This window comes from Mixophyes fleayi, chromosome 6 (assembly GCF_038048845.1).
Source record: "Mixophyes fleayi isolate aMixFle1 chromosome 6, aMixFle1.hap1, whole genome shotgun sequence".
In the NCBI taxonomy this organism is placed as follows: domain Eukaryota; kingdom Metazoa; phylum Chordata; class Amphibia; order Anura; family Limnodynastidae; genus Mixophyes; species Mixophyes fleayi.
Window position 1 is genome coordinate 164,360,141 of NC_134407.1, and position 16,219 is coordinate 164,376,359.

General features: G+C 30.3%; 13 non-coding genes across 13 annotated transcripts; all 13 read left to right on the forward strand.

Annotated features, from left to right (window-relative positions):
* The first annotated feature begins 519 nt into the window (after window positions 1–519).
* Window positions 520–591, forward strand: TRNAP-UGG (transfer RNA proline (anticodon UGG)). The gene has a single exon. It is a non-coding gene; the product is annotated as a tRNA-Pro (tRNA).
* A 926-nt stretch (window positions 592–1,517) lies between these two features.
* Window positions 1,518–1,589, forward strand: TRNAP-UGG (transfer RNA proline (anticodon UGG)). The gene has a single exon. It is a non-coding gene; the product is annotated as a tRNA-Pro (tRNA).
* A 922-nt stretch (window positions 1,590–2,511) lies between these two features.
* Window positions 2,512–2,583, forward strand: TRNAP-CGG (transfer RNA proline (anticodon CGG)). Its single transcript has one exon. It is a non-coding gene; the product is annotated as a tRNA-Pro (tRNA).
* A 2,919-nt stretch (window positions 2,584–5,502) lies between these two features.
* Window positions 5,503–5,574, forward strand: TRNAP-UGG (transfer RNA proline (anticodon UGG)). The gene has a single exon. It is a non-coding gene; the product is annotated as a tRNA-Pro (tRNA).
* A 924-nt stretch (window positions 5,575–6,498) lies between these two features.
* TRNAP-UGG (transfer RNA proline (anticodon UGG)) lies at window positions 6,499–6,570 on the forward strand. The gene has a single exon. It is a non-coding gene; the product is annotated as a tRNA-Pro (tRNA).
* A 926-nt stretch (window positions 6,571–7,496) lies between these two features.
* Window positions 7,497–7,568, forward strand: TRNAP-UGG (transfer RNA proline (anticodon UGG)). Its single transcript has one exon. It is a non-coding gene; the product is annotated as a tRNA-Pro (tRNA).
* A 1,919-nt stretch (window positions 7,569–9,487) lies between these two features.
* TRNAP-CGG (transfer RNA proline (anticodon CGG)) lies at window positions 9,488–9,559 on the forward strand. The gene has a single exon. It is a non-coding gene; the product is annotated as a tRNA-Pro (tRNA).
* Window positions 9,560–10,481: 922 nt separating this feature from the next.
* Window positions 10,482–10,553, forward strand: TRNAP-UGG (transfer RNA proline (anticodon UGG)). The gene has a single exon. It is a non-coding gene; the product is annotated as a tRNA-Pro (tRNA).
* A 925-nt stretch (window positions 10,554–11,478) lies between these two features.
* TRNAP-UGG (transfer RNA proline (anticodon UGG)) lies at window positions 11,479–11,550 on the forward strand. Its single transcript has one exon. It is a non-coding gene; the product is annotated as a tRNA-Pro (tRNA).
* Window positions 11,551–12,473: 923 nt separating this feature from the next.
* TRNAP-CGG (transfer RNA proline (anticodon CGG)) lies at window positions 12,474–12,545 on the forward strand. Its single transcript has one exon. It is a non-coding gene; the product is annotated as a tRNA-Pro (tRNA).
* Window positions 12,546–13,467: 922 nt separating this feature from the next.
* Window positions 13,468–13,539, forward strand: TRNAP-UGG (transfer RNA proline (anticodon UGG)). Its single transcript has one exon. It is a non-coding gene; the product is annotated as a tRNA-Pro (tRNA).
* Window positions 13,540–14,399: 860 nt separating this feature from the next.
* TRNAP-UGG (transfer RNA proline (anticodon UGG)) lies at window positions 14,400–14,471 on the forward strand. Its single transcript has one exon. It is a non-coding gene; the product is annotated as a tRNA-Pro (tRNA).
* A 925-nt stretch (window positions 14,472–15,396) lies between these two features.
* Window positions 15,397–15,468, forward strand: TRNAP-CGG (transfer RNA proline (anticodon CGG)). Its single transcript has one exon. It is a non-coding gene; the product is annotated as a tRNA-Pro (tRNA).
* The last annotated feature ends 751 nt before the right edge of the window (window positions 15,469–16,219 follow it).

A 16,219-nucleotide genomic window follows, 5' to 3' on the forward strand; every position in this document is an offset into this window, starting at 1 on the left:
AAATACATACTTTGTAGGCACTTTGAATCTTGGCTTCCAAATTTATAAATGTGAATACTTAGAAAAATCTCAATATCAACTCTATGCAATCATAATAAAAAACGTATACTTTCATAAGTGCATACTTCGCAAAATATCAACCATTGGGTGCCATATGAGATAAACTATACATTTCTCCAGCCTAAATGAACTGGAATGGATTGAAAGAACAGTCTCATTTTGACACAAAAAACACTGCTAAAACTTACTCTTTTGTGTTGCTTATTTGTAAAAAAAAAAAATATTTCTCACATAGAGTGTGATAGATTATCTCTTTAATTCCCAGAAAAAAAGAAACACTGTAGGCATCATAAATATTAAAATTTCATTATTGAAATGAGTTTGCTTTGTAAAATGTCTACTTTGAGGAAAAAAAATCTCTACTCTACAAGTTCCTTTTTGTCAAAATTAAAGTTTTTAAATTTTTACTTATTATTGCTTTAAAAAATCCGAAAAACAACAAATCCGCTTCTTTCGTGTGGCTCGTTGGTCTAGGGGTATGATTCTCGCTTTGGGTGCGAGAGGTCCCGGGTTCAAATCCCGGACGAGCCCATGAATTTTAGTCATTTTTTTCCTGGATTTTTTAGCTATTTCAGTCAAGCTAGGCATTTGAAGTTAGATTTTGCCATTTTCCCAAAATAGCTCTGATAAGATTGTCCAAAATAAATTCCTTATCTATTAGTGGGATGATTCTTAGTTAAAGTTTCAAAAAGTCTTGTTTGCCCAAAATGAGTAAGCAGTTTCTTTATAGGTACTTATGAATCTTGGTTTTATAATTTTAAAATAAGCAAATTTAGTAAAATGTGACTCCAATGCATAAATCTCAGATCACTTGTACATTTCTGTTCTGCAGAAGAAAACAATGTTACTAAATAAATGTTATTATGACTTAAGAAATAAATAAATAAGGTCATTCATTTGGCTGCCTTTATTATCTACAGATAAGATTCTATTAAAAAGTAGATACTTTGTAGGTATTTTGAATCTTGGCTTCCAAATTTATAAATGTGAATACTTAGAAAAATCTCAATATCAACACTATGCAATCATAATAAAAAATGTATACCTTCATAAGTGCATACTTCGCAAAATATCAACCATTGGGTGCCATATGAGATAAACTATACATTTCTCCAGCGTAGATGACCTGGAATGGATTGAAAGAACAGTCTCATTTTGACACAAAAAACACTGCTAAAACTTACTCTTTTCTGTTGCTTATTTGTAAAAAAAAAAAAATATTTCTCACATAGAGTGTGATAGATTATCTCTTTAATTCCCAGAAAAAAATAAACACTGTAGGCATCATAAATATTAAAATTGCATTATTGAAATGAGTTTCCTTTGTAAAATGTCTACTTTGAGGAAAAAAATTCTCTACTCTACAAGTTCCTTTTTCTCAAAATTAAAGTTTTTACATTTTTACTTATTATTGCTATAAAAAATCCGAAAAAATGACAAAACTGTTTCTTTCGTGTGGCTCGTTGGTCTAGGGGTATGATTCTCGCTTTGGGTGCGAGAAGTCCTGGGTTCAAATCCCAGATGAGCCCATGACTTTTAGTCATTTTCATCCTATTATTTTTAGCTATTTTAGTCAAGCTAGGCATTTAAAGCTAGATTTTGCCATTTTCCCAAAATAGCTCTGATATGATTGTCCAAAATAAATTCCCTATCTATTACTGGGATGATTCTTAGTTAAAGTTTCAAAAAGTCTTGTTTGCCCAAAATGAGTAAGCAGTTTTTTATAGGTACTTATGAATCTTGGTTTTATAATTTTAAAATGAGCAAATTTAGTAAAATGTGACTCCAATGCATAAATCTCAGATCACTTGTACATTTCTTTTCTGCAGAAGAAAACAATGTTCCTAAATAAATGTTATTATGACTTAAGAAATAAATAAATAAGGTCATTCATTTGGCTGCCTTTATTATCTACAGATAAGATTCTATTAAAAAGTAGATACTTTGTAGGTACTTTGAATCTTGGCTTCCAAATTTATAAATGTGAATACTTAGAAAAATCTCAATATCAACACTATGCAATCATAATAAAAAACGTATACCTTCATAAGTGCATACTTCACAAAATATCAACCATTGGGTGCCATATGAGATAAACTATACATTTCTCCAGCGTAAATGACCTAGAATGGATTGAAAGAACAGTCTCATTTTGACACAAAAAACACTGCTAAAACTTACTCTTTTGTGTTGCTTATTTGTAAAAAAAAAATATTTCTCACATAGAGTGTGATAGATTATCTCTTTAATTCCCAGAAAAAAAGAAACACTGTAGGCATCATAAATATTAAAATTTCATTATTGAAATGAGTTTGCTTTGTAAAATGTCTACTTTGAGGAAAAAAATTCTCTACTCTGCTAGGTCATTTTTGTGAAAATTAAAGTTTTTACATTTTTACATACTATTGCTTTAAAAAATCCGAAAAAACAACAAAACAGGTTCTTTTGTGTGGCTTGTTGGTCTAGGGGTATGATTCTCGCTTCGGGTGCGAGAGGTCCCGGGTTCAAATCCCGGATGAGCCCATGACTTTTAGTCATTTTTATCCTATTATTTTTAGCTATTTTAGTCAAGCTAGGCATTTGAAGTTATATTTTGCCATTTTCCCAAAATAGCTCTGATATGATTATCCAAAATAAATTTCCTATCTATTACTGGGATTATTCTTAGTTAATGTTTCAAAAAGTCTTGTTTGCCCAAAATGAGTAAGCAGTTTCTTTATAGGTACTTATGAATCTTGGTTTTATCATTTTAAAATGAGCAAATTTAGTAAAATAAGACTCCAATGCATAAATCTCAGATCACTTGTACATTTCTTTTCTGCAGAAGAAAACAATGTTCCTAAATAAATGTTATTATGACTTAAGAAATAAATAAATAAGGTCATTCATTTGGCTGCCTTTATTATCTACAGATTAGATTCTAATAAAAAGTAGATACTTTGTAGGTACTTTGAATCTTGGCTTCCAAATTTATAAATGTGAATAATTAAAAAAAATCTCAATATCAACTCTATGCAATCATAATAAAAAACGTATACTTTCATAAGTGCATACTTCGCAAAATATCAACCATTGGGTGCCATATGAGATAAACTATACATTTCTCCAGCGTAAATGACCTAGAATGGATTGAAAGAACAGTCTCATTTTGACACAAAAAACACTGCTAAAACTTACTCTTTTGTGTTTCTTATTTCTAAAAAAAAAATATTTCTCACATAGAGTGTGATAGATTATCTCTTTAATTCCCAGAAAAAAAGAAACACTGTAGGCATCATAAATATTAAAATTTCATTATTGAAATGAGTTTGCTTTGTAAAATGTCTACTTTGAGGAAAAAAATTCTCTACTTTGCAAGTTCCTTTTTGTCAAAATTAAAGTTTTTACATTTTTACATACTATTGCTTTAAAAAATCCGAAAAAACAACAAAACAGGTTCTTTTGTGTGGCTCGTTGGTCTAGGGGTATGATTCTCGCTTCAGGTGCGAGAGGTCCCGGGTTCAAATCCCGGATGAGCAAATGACTTTTAGTCATTTTTATCCTATTATTTTTAGCTATTTTAGTCAAGCTAGGCATTTGAAGTTAGATTTTGCCATTTTCCCAAAATAGCTCTGATATGATTGTCAAAAATAAATTCCCTATCTATTACTGGGATTATTCTTAGTTAATGTTTCAAAAAGTCTTGTTTGCCCAAAATGAGTAAGCAGTTTATTTATAGGTACTTATGAATCTTGGTTTTATAATTTTAAAATGAGCAAATTTAGTAAAATGTGACTCCAATGCATAAATCTCAGATCACTTGTACATTTCTTTTCTGTAGAAGAAAACAATGTTCCTAAATAAATGTTATTATGACTTAAGAAATAAATAAATAAGGTCATTCATTTGGCTGCCTTTATTATCTACAGATAAGATTCTATTAAAAAGTAGATACTTTGTAGGTACTTTGAATCTTGGCTTCTAAATTTATAAATGTGAATACTTAGAAAAATCTCAATATCAACACTATGCAATCATAATAAAAAATGTATACTTTCATAAGTGCATACTTCGCAAAATATCAACCATTGGGTGCCATATGAGATAAACTATACATTTCTCCAGCGTAAATGACCTAGAATAGATTGAAAGAACAGTCTCATTTTGACACAAAAAACACTGCTAAAACTTACTCTTTTGTGTTGCTTATTTCTAAAAAAAACAATATTTCTCACATAGAGTGTGATAGATTATCTCTTTAATACCCAGAAAAAAAGAAACACTGTAGGCATCATAAATATTAAAATTTCATTATTGGAATGAGTTTGCTTTGCAAAATGTCTACTTTGAGGAAAAAAAATCTCTACTCTACAAGTTTCTTTTTGTCAAAATTAAAGTTTTTTAATTTTTACTTATTATTGCTTTAAAAAATCCGAAAAAACAACAAAACTGCTTCTTTTGTGTGGCTCGTTTGTCTAGGGGTATGATTCTCGCTTTGGATGCGAGAGGTCCCGGGTTCAAATCCTGGAAGAGCCCATGACTTTTAGTCATTTTTATCCTATTATTTTTAGCTATTTTAGTCAAGCTAGGCTTTTGAAGTTAGATTTTGCCATTTTCCCAAAATAGCTCTGATATGATTGTCAAAAATAAATTCCCTATCTTTTTACTGGGATGATTCTTAGTTAATGTTTCAAAAAGTCAAGTTTGCCCAAAATGAGTAAGCAGTTTCTTTATAGGTACTTATGAATCTTGGTTTTATAATTTTAAAATGAGCAAATTTAGTAAAATGTGACTCCAATGCATAAATCTCAGATCACTTGTACATTTCTTTTCTGCAGAAGAAAACAATATTCCTAAATAAATGTTATTATGACTTAAGAAATAAATAAATAAATAAGGTCATTCATTTGGCTGCCTTTATTATCTACAGATAAGATTCTATTAAAAAGTAGATACTTTGTAGGTACTTTGAATCTTGGCTTCTAAATTTATAAATGTGAATACTTAGAAAAATCTCAATATCAACACTATGCAATCATAATAAAAAACGTATACCTTCAAAAGTGCATACTTCGCAAAATATCAACCATTGAGTGCCATATGAGATAAACTATACATTTCTCCAACGTAGATGACCTGGAATGGATTGAAAGAACAGTTTCATTTTGACACAAAAAACACTGCTAAAACTTACTCTTTTGTGTTGCTTATTTCTAAAAAAAAAATATTTCTCACATAGCGTGTGATAGATTATCTCTTTAATTCCCAGAAAAAAAGAAACACTGTAGGCATCATAAATATTAAAATTTCATTATTGAAATGAGTTTGCTTTGTAAAATGTCTACTTTGAGGAAAAAAAATCTCTACTCTACAAGTTCCTTTTTGTCAAAATTAAAGTTTTTAAATTTTTACTTATTATTGCTTTAAAAAATCCAAAAAACAACAAATGAGCTTCTTTCATGTGGCTCGTTGGTCTAGGGGTATGATTCTCGCTTTGGGTGCGAGAGGTCCCGGGTTCAAATCCCGGACGAGCCCATGAATTTTAGTCCTTTTTATCCTGGATTTTTTAGCTATTTCAGTCAAGCTAGGCATTTGAAGTTAGATTTTGCCATTTTCCCAAAATAGCTCTGATAAGATTGTCCAAAATAAATTCCTTATCTATTAGTGGGATGATTCTTAGTTAAAGTTTCAAAAAGTCTTGTTTGCCCAAAATGAGTAAGCAGTTTCTTTATAGGTACTTATGAATCTTGGTTTTATGATTTTAAAATGAGCAAATTTAGTAAAATGTGACTCCAATGCATAAATCTCAGATCACTTGTACATTTCTTTTCTGCAGAAGAAAACAATGTTCCTAAATAAATGTTATTATGACTTAAGAAATAAATAAATAAGGTCATTCATTTGGCTGCCTTTATTATCTACAGATAACATTCTATTAAAAAGTAGATACTTTGTAGGTACTTTGAATCTTGGCTTCCAAATTTATAAATGTGAATACTTAGAAAAATCTCAATATCAACACTATGCAATCATAATAAAAAACGTATACCTTCATAAGTGCATACTTTGCAAAATATCAACCATTGGGTGCCATATGAGATAAACTATATATTTCTCCAGCGTAGATGACCTGGAATGGATTGAAAGAACAGTCTCATTTTGACACAAAAAACACTGCTAAAACTTACTCTTTTGTGTTGCTTATTTCTAAAAAAAAAAAAAAAATTCTCACATAGAGTGTGATAGATTATCTCTTTAATTCCAGGAAAAAAAGAAACACTGTAGGCATCATAAATATTAAAATTTCATTATTGAAATGAGTTTGCTTTGTAAAATGTCTACTTTGAGGAAAAAAATCTCTACTCTACAAGTTCCTTTTTCTCAAAATTAAAGTTTTTAAATTTTTACTTATTATTGCTTTAAAAAATCCGAAAAACAACAAATCAGCTTCTTTTGTGTGGCTCGTTGGTCTAGGGATATGATTCTCGCTTTGGGTGCGAGAGGTCCCGGGTTCAAATCCCGGACGAGCCCGTGAAATTTAGTCATTTTTATCCTGGATTTTTTAGCTATTTCAGTCAAGCTAGGCATTTGAAGTTAGATTTTGCCATTTTCCCAAAATAGCTCTGATAAGATTATCCAAAAAAAATTCCTTATCTATTAGTGGGATGACTCTTAGTTAAAGTTTCAAAAAGTCTAGTTTGCCCAAAATGAGTAAGCAGTTTCTTTATAGGTACTTATGAATCTTGGTTTTATAATTTTAAAATAAGCAAATTTAGTAAAATGTGACTCCAATGCATAAATCTCAGATCACTTGTACATTTCTGTTCTGCAGAAGAAAACAATGTTCCTAAATAATTGTTATTATGACTTAAGAAATAAATAAATAAGGTCATTCATTTGGCTGCCTTTATTATCTACAGATAAGATTCTATTAAAAAGTAGATACTTTGTAGGTACTTTGAATCTTGGCTTCCAAATTTATAAATGTGAATACTTTGAAAAATCTCAATATCAACACTATGCAATCATAATAAAAAACGTATACCTTCATAAGTGCATACTTCGCAAAATATCAACCATTGGGTGTGTTATGAGATAAACTATACATTTCTCCAGCGTAGATGACCTGGAATGGATTGAAAGAACAGTCTCATTTTGACACAAAAAACACTGCTAAAACTTACTCTTTTGTGTTGCTTATTTCTAAAAAAAAAAAAAAAATTCTCACATAGAGTGTGATAGATTATCTCTTTAATTCCAGGAAAAAAAGAAACACTGTAGGCATCATAAATATTAATATTGCATTATTGAAATGAGTTTCCTTTGCAAAATGTCTACTTTGAGGGAAAAAATTCTCTACTCTACAAGTTCCTTTTTGTCAAAATTAAAGTTTTTACATTTTTACATACTATTGCTTTAAAAAATCCGAAAAAACAACCAAACAAGTTCTTTTCTGTGGCTCGTTGGTCTAGGGGTATGATTCTCGCTTTGGGTGCGAGAGGTCCCGGGTTCAAATCCCGGACGAGCCCATGACTCTTAGTCATTTTTATCCTGGATTTTTTAGCTATTTCAGTCATGCTAGGCATTTGAAGTTAGATTTTGCCATTTTCCCAAAATAGCTCTGATAAGATTGTCCAAAATAAATTCCTTATCTATTAGTGGGATGACTCTTAGTTAAAGTTTCAAAAAGTCTTGTTTGCCCAAAATGAGTAAGCAGTTTCTTTATAGGTACTTATGAATCTTGGTTTTATAATTTGAAAATAAGCAAATTTAGTAAAATGTGACTCCAATGCATAAATCTCAGATCACTTGTACATTTCTTTTCTGCAGAAGAAAACAATGTTCCTAAATAAATGTTATTATGACTTAAGAAATAAATAAATAAGGTCATTCATTTGGCTGCCTTTATTATCTACAGATAAGATTCTATTAAAAAGTAGATATTTTTTTGGTACTTTGAATCTTGGCTTCCAAATTTATAAATGTGAATACTTAGAAAAATCTCAATATCAACACTATGCAATCATAATAAAAAACGTATACCTTCATAAGTGCATACTTCGCAAAATATCAACCATTGGGTGCCATATGAGATAAACTATACATTTCTCCAGCGTAGATAACCTGGAATGGATTGAAAGAACAGTCTCATTTTGACACAAAAAACACAGCTAAAACTTACTCTTTTGTGTTGCTTATTTCTAAAAAAAAAATATTTCTCACATAGCGTGTGATAGATTATCTCTTTAATTCCCAGAAAAAAAGAAACACTGTAGGCATCATAAATATTAAAATTGCATTATTGAAATGAGTTTGCTTTGTAAAATGTCTACTTTGAGGAAAAAAATTCTCTACTCTACAAGTTCCTTTTTGTCAAAATTAAAGTTTTTACATTTTTAAATACTATTGCTTTAAAAAATCCGAAAAAACAACAAAACAGGTTCTTTTGTGTGGCTTGTTGGTCTAGGGGTATGATTCTCGCTTCGGGTGTGGGAGGTCCCGGGTTCAAATCCTGGACGAGCCCCTGACTTTTAGTCATTTTTATCCTGTTATTTTTAGCTATTTCAGTCAAGCTAGGCATTTGAAGTTAGATTTTCCCATTTTCCCAAAATTGCTCTGATAAGATTGTCCAAAATAAATTCCTTATCTATTAGTGGGATGATTCTTAGTTAAAGTTTCAAAAAGTCTTGTTTGCCTAAAATGAGTAAGCAGTTTCTTTATAGGTACTTATGAATCTTGGTTTTATAATTTTAAAATAAGCAAATTTAGTAAAATGTGACTCCAATGCATAAATCTCAGATCACTTGTACATTTCTGTTCTGCAGGAGAAAACAATGTTCCTAAATAAATGTTATTATGACTTAAGAAATAAATAAATAAGGTCATTCATTTGGCTGCCTTTATTATCTACAGATGAGATTCTATTAAAAAGTAGATACTTTCTTGGTACTTTGAATCTTGGCTTCCAAATTTATAAATGTGAATACTTAGAAAAATCTCAATATCAACACTATGCAATCATAATAAAAAACGTATACCTTCATAAGTGCATACTTCGCAAAATATCAACCATTGGGTGCCATATGAGATAAACTATACATTTCTCCAGCGTAGATAACCTGGAATGGATTGAAAGAACAGTCTCACTTTGACACAAAAAACACTGCTAAAACTTACTCTTTTGTGTTGCTTATTTCTAAAAAAAAAAATATTTCTCACATAGAGTGTGATAGATTATCTCTTTAATTCCCAGAAAAAAAGAAACACTGTAGGCATCATAAATATTAAAATTGCATTATTGAAATGAGTTTGCTTTGTAAAATGTCTACTTTGAGGGAAAAAATTCTCTACTCTACAAGTTCCTTTTTGTCAAAATTAAACTTTTTACATTTTTACATACTATTGCTTTAAAAAATCCGAAAAAACAACAAAACAGGTTCTTTTGTGTGGCTCGTTGGTCTAGGGGTATGATTCTCGCTTCGGGTGCGAGAGGTCCCGGGTTCAACTCCCGGACGAGCCCATGACTTTTAGTCATTTTTATCCTGTTATTTTTAGCTATTTCAGTCAAGCTAGGCATTTGAAGTTAGATTTTGCCATTTTCCCAAAATAGCTCTGATAAGATTGTCCAAAATAAATTCCTTATCTATTAGTGGGATGATTCTTAGTTAAAGTTTCAAAAAGTCTTGTTTGCCCAAAATGAGTAAGCAGTTTCTTTATAGGTACTTATGAATCTTGGTTTTATAATTTTAAAATAAGCAAATTTAGTAAAATGTGACTCCAATGCATAAATCTCAGATCACTTGTACATTTCTTTTCTGCAGAAGAAAACAATGTTCCTAAATAAATGTTATTATGACTTAAGAAATAAATAAATAAGGTCATTCATTTGGCTGCCTTTATTATCTACAGATGAGATTCTATTAAAAAGTAGATACTTTCTTGGTACTTTGAATCTTGGCTTCCAAATTTATAAATGTGAATACTTAGAAAAATCTCAATATCAACACTATGCAATCATAATAAAAAACGTATACCTTCATAAGTGCATACTTCGCAAAATATCAACCATTGGGTGCCATATGAGATAAACTATACATTTCTCCAGCGTAGATAACCTGGAATGGATTGAAAGAACAGTCTCACTTTGACACAAAAAACACTGCTAAAACTTACTCTTTTGTGTTGCTTATTTCTAAAAAAAAAATATTTCTCACATAGCGTGTGATAGATTATCTCTTTAATTCCCAGAAAAAAAGAAACACTGTAGGCATCATAAATATTAAAATTGCATTATTGAAATGAGTTTGCTTTGTAAAATGTCTACTTTGAGGGGAAAAAATCTCTACTCTACAAGTTCCTTTTTGTCAAAATTTAAGTTTTTAAATTTTTACTTATTATTGCTTTAAAAAATCTGAAAAACAACAAATCCGCTTCTTTCGTGTGGCTCGTTGGTCTAGGGGCATGATTCTCGCTTTGGGTGCGAGAGGTCCCGGGTTCAAATCCCGGACGAGCCCATGAATTTTAGTCATTTTTATCCTGGATTTTTTAGCTATTTCAGTCAAGCTAGGCATTTAAAGTTAGATTTTGCCATTTTTCCAAAAATAGCTCTGATAAGATTGTCCAAAATAAATTCCTTATCTATTAGTGGGATGATTCTTAGTTAAAGTTTCAAAAAGTCTTGTTTGCCCAAAATGAGTAAGCAGTTTCTTTATAGGTACTTATGAATCTTGGTTTTATAATTTTAAAATAAGCAAATTTAGTAAAATGTGACTACAATGCATAAATCTCAGATCACTTGTACATTTCTGTTCTGCAGAAGAAAACAATGTTCCTAAATAAATGTTATTATAACTTAAGAAATAAATAAATAAGGACATTCATTTGGCTGCCTTTATTATCTACAGATAAGATTCTATTAAAAAGTAGATACTTTCTTGGTACTTTGAATCTTGGCTTCCAAATTTATAAATGTGAATACTTAGAAAAATCTCAATATCAACTCTATGCAATCATAATAAAAAACGTATACTTTCATAAGTGCATACTTCGCAAAATATCAACCATTGGGTGCCATATGAGATAAACTATACATTTCTCCAGCCTAAATGACCTGGAATGGATTGAAAGAACAGTCTCATTTTGACACAAAAAACACTGCTAAAACTTACTCTTTTGTGTTGCTTATTTGTAAAAAAAAAAAATATTTCTCACATAGAGTGTGATAGATTATCTCTTTAATTCCCAGAAAAAAAGAAACACTGTAGGCATCATAAATATTAAAATTTCATTATTGAAATGAGTTTGCTTTGTAAAATGTCTACTTTGAGGAAAAAAATTCTCTACTCTACAAGTTCCTTTTTGTCAAAATTAAAGTTTTTACATTTTTAAATACTATTGCTTTAAAAAATCCGAAAAACAACAAATCAGCTTCTTTCGTGTGGCTCGTTGGTCTAGGGATATGATTCTCGCTTTGGGTGCGAGAGGTCCCGGGTTCAAATCCCGGACGAGCCCATGAATTTTAGTCATTTTTATCCTGGATTTTTTAGCTATTTCAGTCATGCTAGGCATTTGAAGTTAGATTTTGCCATTTTCCCAAAATAGCTCTGATAAGATTGTCCAAAATAAATTCCTTATCTATTAGTGGGATGATTCTTAGTTAAAGTTTCAAAAAGTCTTGTTTGCCCAAAATGAGTAAGCAGTTTCTTTATAGGTACTTATGAATCTTGGTTTTATAATTTTAAAATAAGCAAATTTAGTAAAATGTGACTCCAATGCATAAATCTCAGATCACTTGTACATTTCTTTTCTGCAGAAGAAAACAATGTTCCTAAATAAATGTTATTATGACTTAAGAAATAAATAAATAAGGTCATTCATTTGGCTGCCTTTATTATCTACAGATGAGATTCTATTAAAAAGTAGATACTTTCTTGGTACTTTGAATCTTGGCTTCCAAATTTATAAATGTGAATACTTAGAAAAATCTCAATATCAACACTATGCAATCATAATAAAAAACGTATACCTTCATAAGTGCATACTTCGCAAAATATCAACCATTAGGTGCCATATGAGATAAACTATACATTTCTCCAGCGTAGATAACCTGGAATGGATTGAAAGAACAGTCTCACTTTGACACAAAAAACACTGCTAAAACTTACTCTTTTGTGTTGCTTATTTCTAAAAAAAAAATATTTCTCACATAGAGTGTGATAGATTATCTCTTTAATTCCCAGAAAAAAAGAAACACTGTAGGCATCATAAATATTAAAATTGCATTATTGAAATGAGTTTGCTTTGTAAAATGTCTACTTTGAGGGAAAAAATTCTCTACTCTACAAGTTCCTTTTTGTCAAAATTAAAGTTTTTAAATTTTTACATACTATTGCTTTAAAAAATCCGGAAAAACAACAAAACAGGTTCCTTTGTGTGGCTCGTTGGTCTAGGGGTATGATTCTCGCTTCGGGTGCGAGAGGTCCCGGGTTCAACTCCCGGACGAGCCCATGGCTTTTAGTCATTTTTATCCTGTTATTTTTAGCTATTTCAGTCAAGCTAGGCATTTGAAGTTAGATTTTTCCATTTTCCCAAAATAGCTCTGATAAGATTGTCCAAAATAAATTCCTTATCTATTAGTGGGATGATTCTTAGTTAAAGTTTCAAAAAGTCTTGTTTGCCCAAAATGAGTAAGCAGTTTCTTTATAGGTACTTATGAATCTTGGTTTTATAATTTTAAAATAAGCAAATTTAGTAAAATGTGACTCCAATGCATAAATCTCAGATCACTTGTACATTTCTTTTCTGCAGAAGAAAACAATGTTCCTAAATAAATGTTATTATGACTTAAGAAATAAATAAATAAGGTCATTCATTTGGCTGCCTTTATTATCTACAGATGAGATTATATTAAAAAGTAGATACTTTCTTGGTACTTTGAATCTTGGCTTCCAAATTTATAAATGTGAATACTTAGAAAAATCTCAATATCAACACTATGCAATCATAATAAAAAACGTATACCTTCATAAGTGCATACTTCGCAAAATATCAACCATTGGGTGCCATATGAGATAAACTATACATTTCTCCAGCGTAGATGACCTGGAATGGATTGAAAGAACAGTCTCATTTTGACACAAAAAACACTGCTAAAACTTACTCTTTTGTGTTGCTTATTTGTAAAAAAAAAAAAATTCTCACATAGAGTGTGATAGATTATCTCTTTAATTCCCAGAAAAAAAGAAACACTGTAGGCATCATAAATATTAAAATTTCATTATTGAAATGAGTTTGCTTTGTAAAATGTCTACTTTGAGGAAAAAAAATCTCTACTCTACAAGTTCCTTTTTGTCAAAATTAAAGTTTTTAAATTTTTACTTATTATTGCTTTAAAAAATCCGAAAAACAACAAATCCGCTTCTTTCGTGTGGCTCGTTGGTCTAGGGGTATGATTCTCGCTTTGGGTGCGAGAGGTCCCGGGTTCAAATCCCGGACGAGCCCATGAATTTTAGTCATTTTTTTCCTGGATTTTTTAGCTACTTCAGTCAAGCTAGGCATTTGAAGTTAGATTTTGCCATTTTCCCAAAATAGCTCTGATAAGATTGTCCAAAATAAATTCCTTATCTATTAGTGGGATGATTCTTAGTTAAAGTTTCAAAAAGTCTTGTTTGCCCAAAATGAGTAAGCAGTTTCTTTATAGGTACTTATGAATCTTGGTTTTATAATTTTAAAATAAGCAAATTTAGTAAAATGTGACTCCAATGCATAAATCTCAGATCACTTGTACATTTCTGTTCTGCAGAAGAAAACAATGTTACTAAATAAATGTTATTATGACTTAAGAAATAAATAAATAAGGTCATTCATTTGGCTGCCTTTATTATCTACAGATAAGATTCTATTAAAAAGTAGATACTTTGTAGGTATTTTGAATCTTGGCTTCCAAATTTATAAATGTGAATACTTAGAAAAATCTCAATATCAACACTATGCAATCATAATAAAAAATGTATACCTTCATAAGTGCATACTTCGCAAAATATCAACCATTGGGTGCCATATGAGATAAACTATACATTTCTCCAGCGTAGATGACCTGGAATGGATTGAAAGAACAGTCTCATTTTGACCACATAGAGTGTGATAGATTATCTCTTTAATTCCCAGAAAAAAAGAAACACTGTAGGCATCATAAATATTAAAATTTCATTATTGAAATGAGTTTGCTTTGTAAAATGTCTACTTTGAGGAAAAAAATTCTCTACTCTACAAGTTCCTTTTTGTCAAAATTAAAGTTTTTACATTTTTAAATACTATTGCTTTAAAAAATCTGAAAAACAACAAATCAGCTTCTTTCGTGTGGCTCGTTGGTTTAGGGATATGATTCTCGCTTTGGGTGCGAGAGGTCCCGGGTTCAACTCCCGGACGAGCCCATGGCTTTTAGTCATTTTTATCCTGTTATTTTTAGCTATTTCAATCAAGCTAGGCATTTGAAGTTAGATTTTGCCATTTTCCCAAAATAGCTCTGATAAGATTGTCCAAAATAAATTCCTTATCTATTATTGGGATGATTCTTAGTTAAAGTTTCAAAAAGTCTTGTTTGCCCAAAATGAGTAGGCAGTTTCTTTATAGGTACTTATGAATCTTGGTTTTATAATTTTAAAATAAGCAAATTTAGTAAAATGTGACTCCAATGCATAAATCTCAGATCACTTGTACATTTCTGTTCTGCAGAAGAAAACAATGTTCCTAAATAAATGTTATTATAACTTAAGAAATAAATAAATAAGGACATTCATTTGGCTGCCTTTATTATCTACAGATAAGATTCTATTAAAAAGTAGATACTTTCTTGGTACTTTGAATCTTGGCTTCCAAATTTATAAATGTGAATACTTAGAAAAATCTCAATATCAACTCTATGCAATCATAATAAAAAACGTATACTTTCATAAGTGCATACTTCGCAAAATATCAACCATTGGGTGCCATATGAGATAAACTATACATTTCTCCAGCCTAAATGACCTGGAATGGATTGAAAGAACAGTCTCATTTTGACACAAAAAACACTGCTAAAACTTACTCTTTTGTGTTGCTTATTTGTAAAAAAAAAAAATATTTCTCACATAGAGTGTGATAGATTATCTCTTTAATTCCCAGAAAAAAAGAAACACTGTAGGCATCATAAACATTAAAATTGCATTATTGAAATGAGTTTGCTTTGTAAAATGTCTACTTTGAGGGAAAAAATTCTCTACTCTACAAGTTCCTTTTTGTCAAAATTAAAGTTTTTAAATTTTTACATACTATTGCTTTAAAAAATCTGGAAAAACAACAAAACAGGTTCCTTTGTGTGGCTCGTTGGTCTAGGGGTATGATTCTCGCTTCGGGTGCGAGAGGTCCCGGGTTCAACTCCCGGACGAGCCCATGGCTTTTAGTCATTTTTATCCTGTTATTTTTATCTATTTCAGTCAAGCTAGGCATTTGAAGTTAGATTTTTCCATTTTCCCAAAATAGCTCTGATAAGATTGTCCAAAATAAATTCCTTATCTATTAGTGGGATGATTCTTAGTTAAAGTTTCAAAAAGTCTTGTTTGCCCAAAATGAGTAAGCAGTTTCTTTATAGGTACTTATGAATCTTGGTTTTATAATTTTAAAATAAGCAAATTTAGTAAAATGTGACTCCAATGCATAAATCTCAGATCACTTGTACATTTCTTTTCTGCAGAAGAAAACAATGTTCCTAAATAAATGTTATTATGACTTAAGAAATAAATAAATAAGGTCATTCATTTGGCTGCCTTTATTATCTACAGATGAGATTATATTAAAAAGTAGATACTTTCTTGGTACTTTGAATCTTGGCTTCCAAATTTATAAATGTGAATACTTAGAAAAATCTCAATATCAACACTATGCAATCATAATAAAAAACGTATACCTTCATAAGTGCATACTTCGCAAAATATCAACCATTGGGTGCCATATGAGATAAACTATACATTTCTCCAGCGTAGATGACCTGGAATGGATTGAAAGAACAGTCTCATTTTGACACAAAAAACACTGCTAAAACTTACTCTTTTGTGTTGCTTATTTGTAAAAAAAAAAAAATTCTCACATAGAGTGTGATAGATTATCTCTTTAATTCCCAGAAAAAAAGAAACACTGTAGGCAT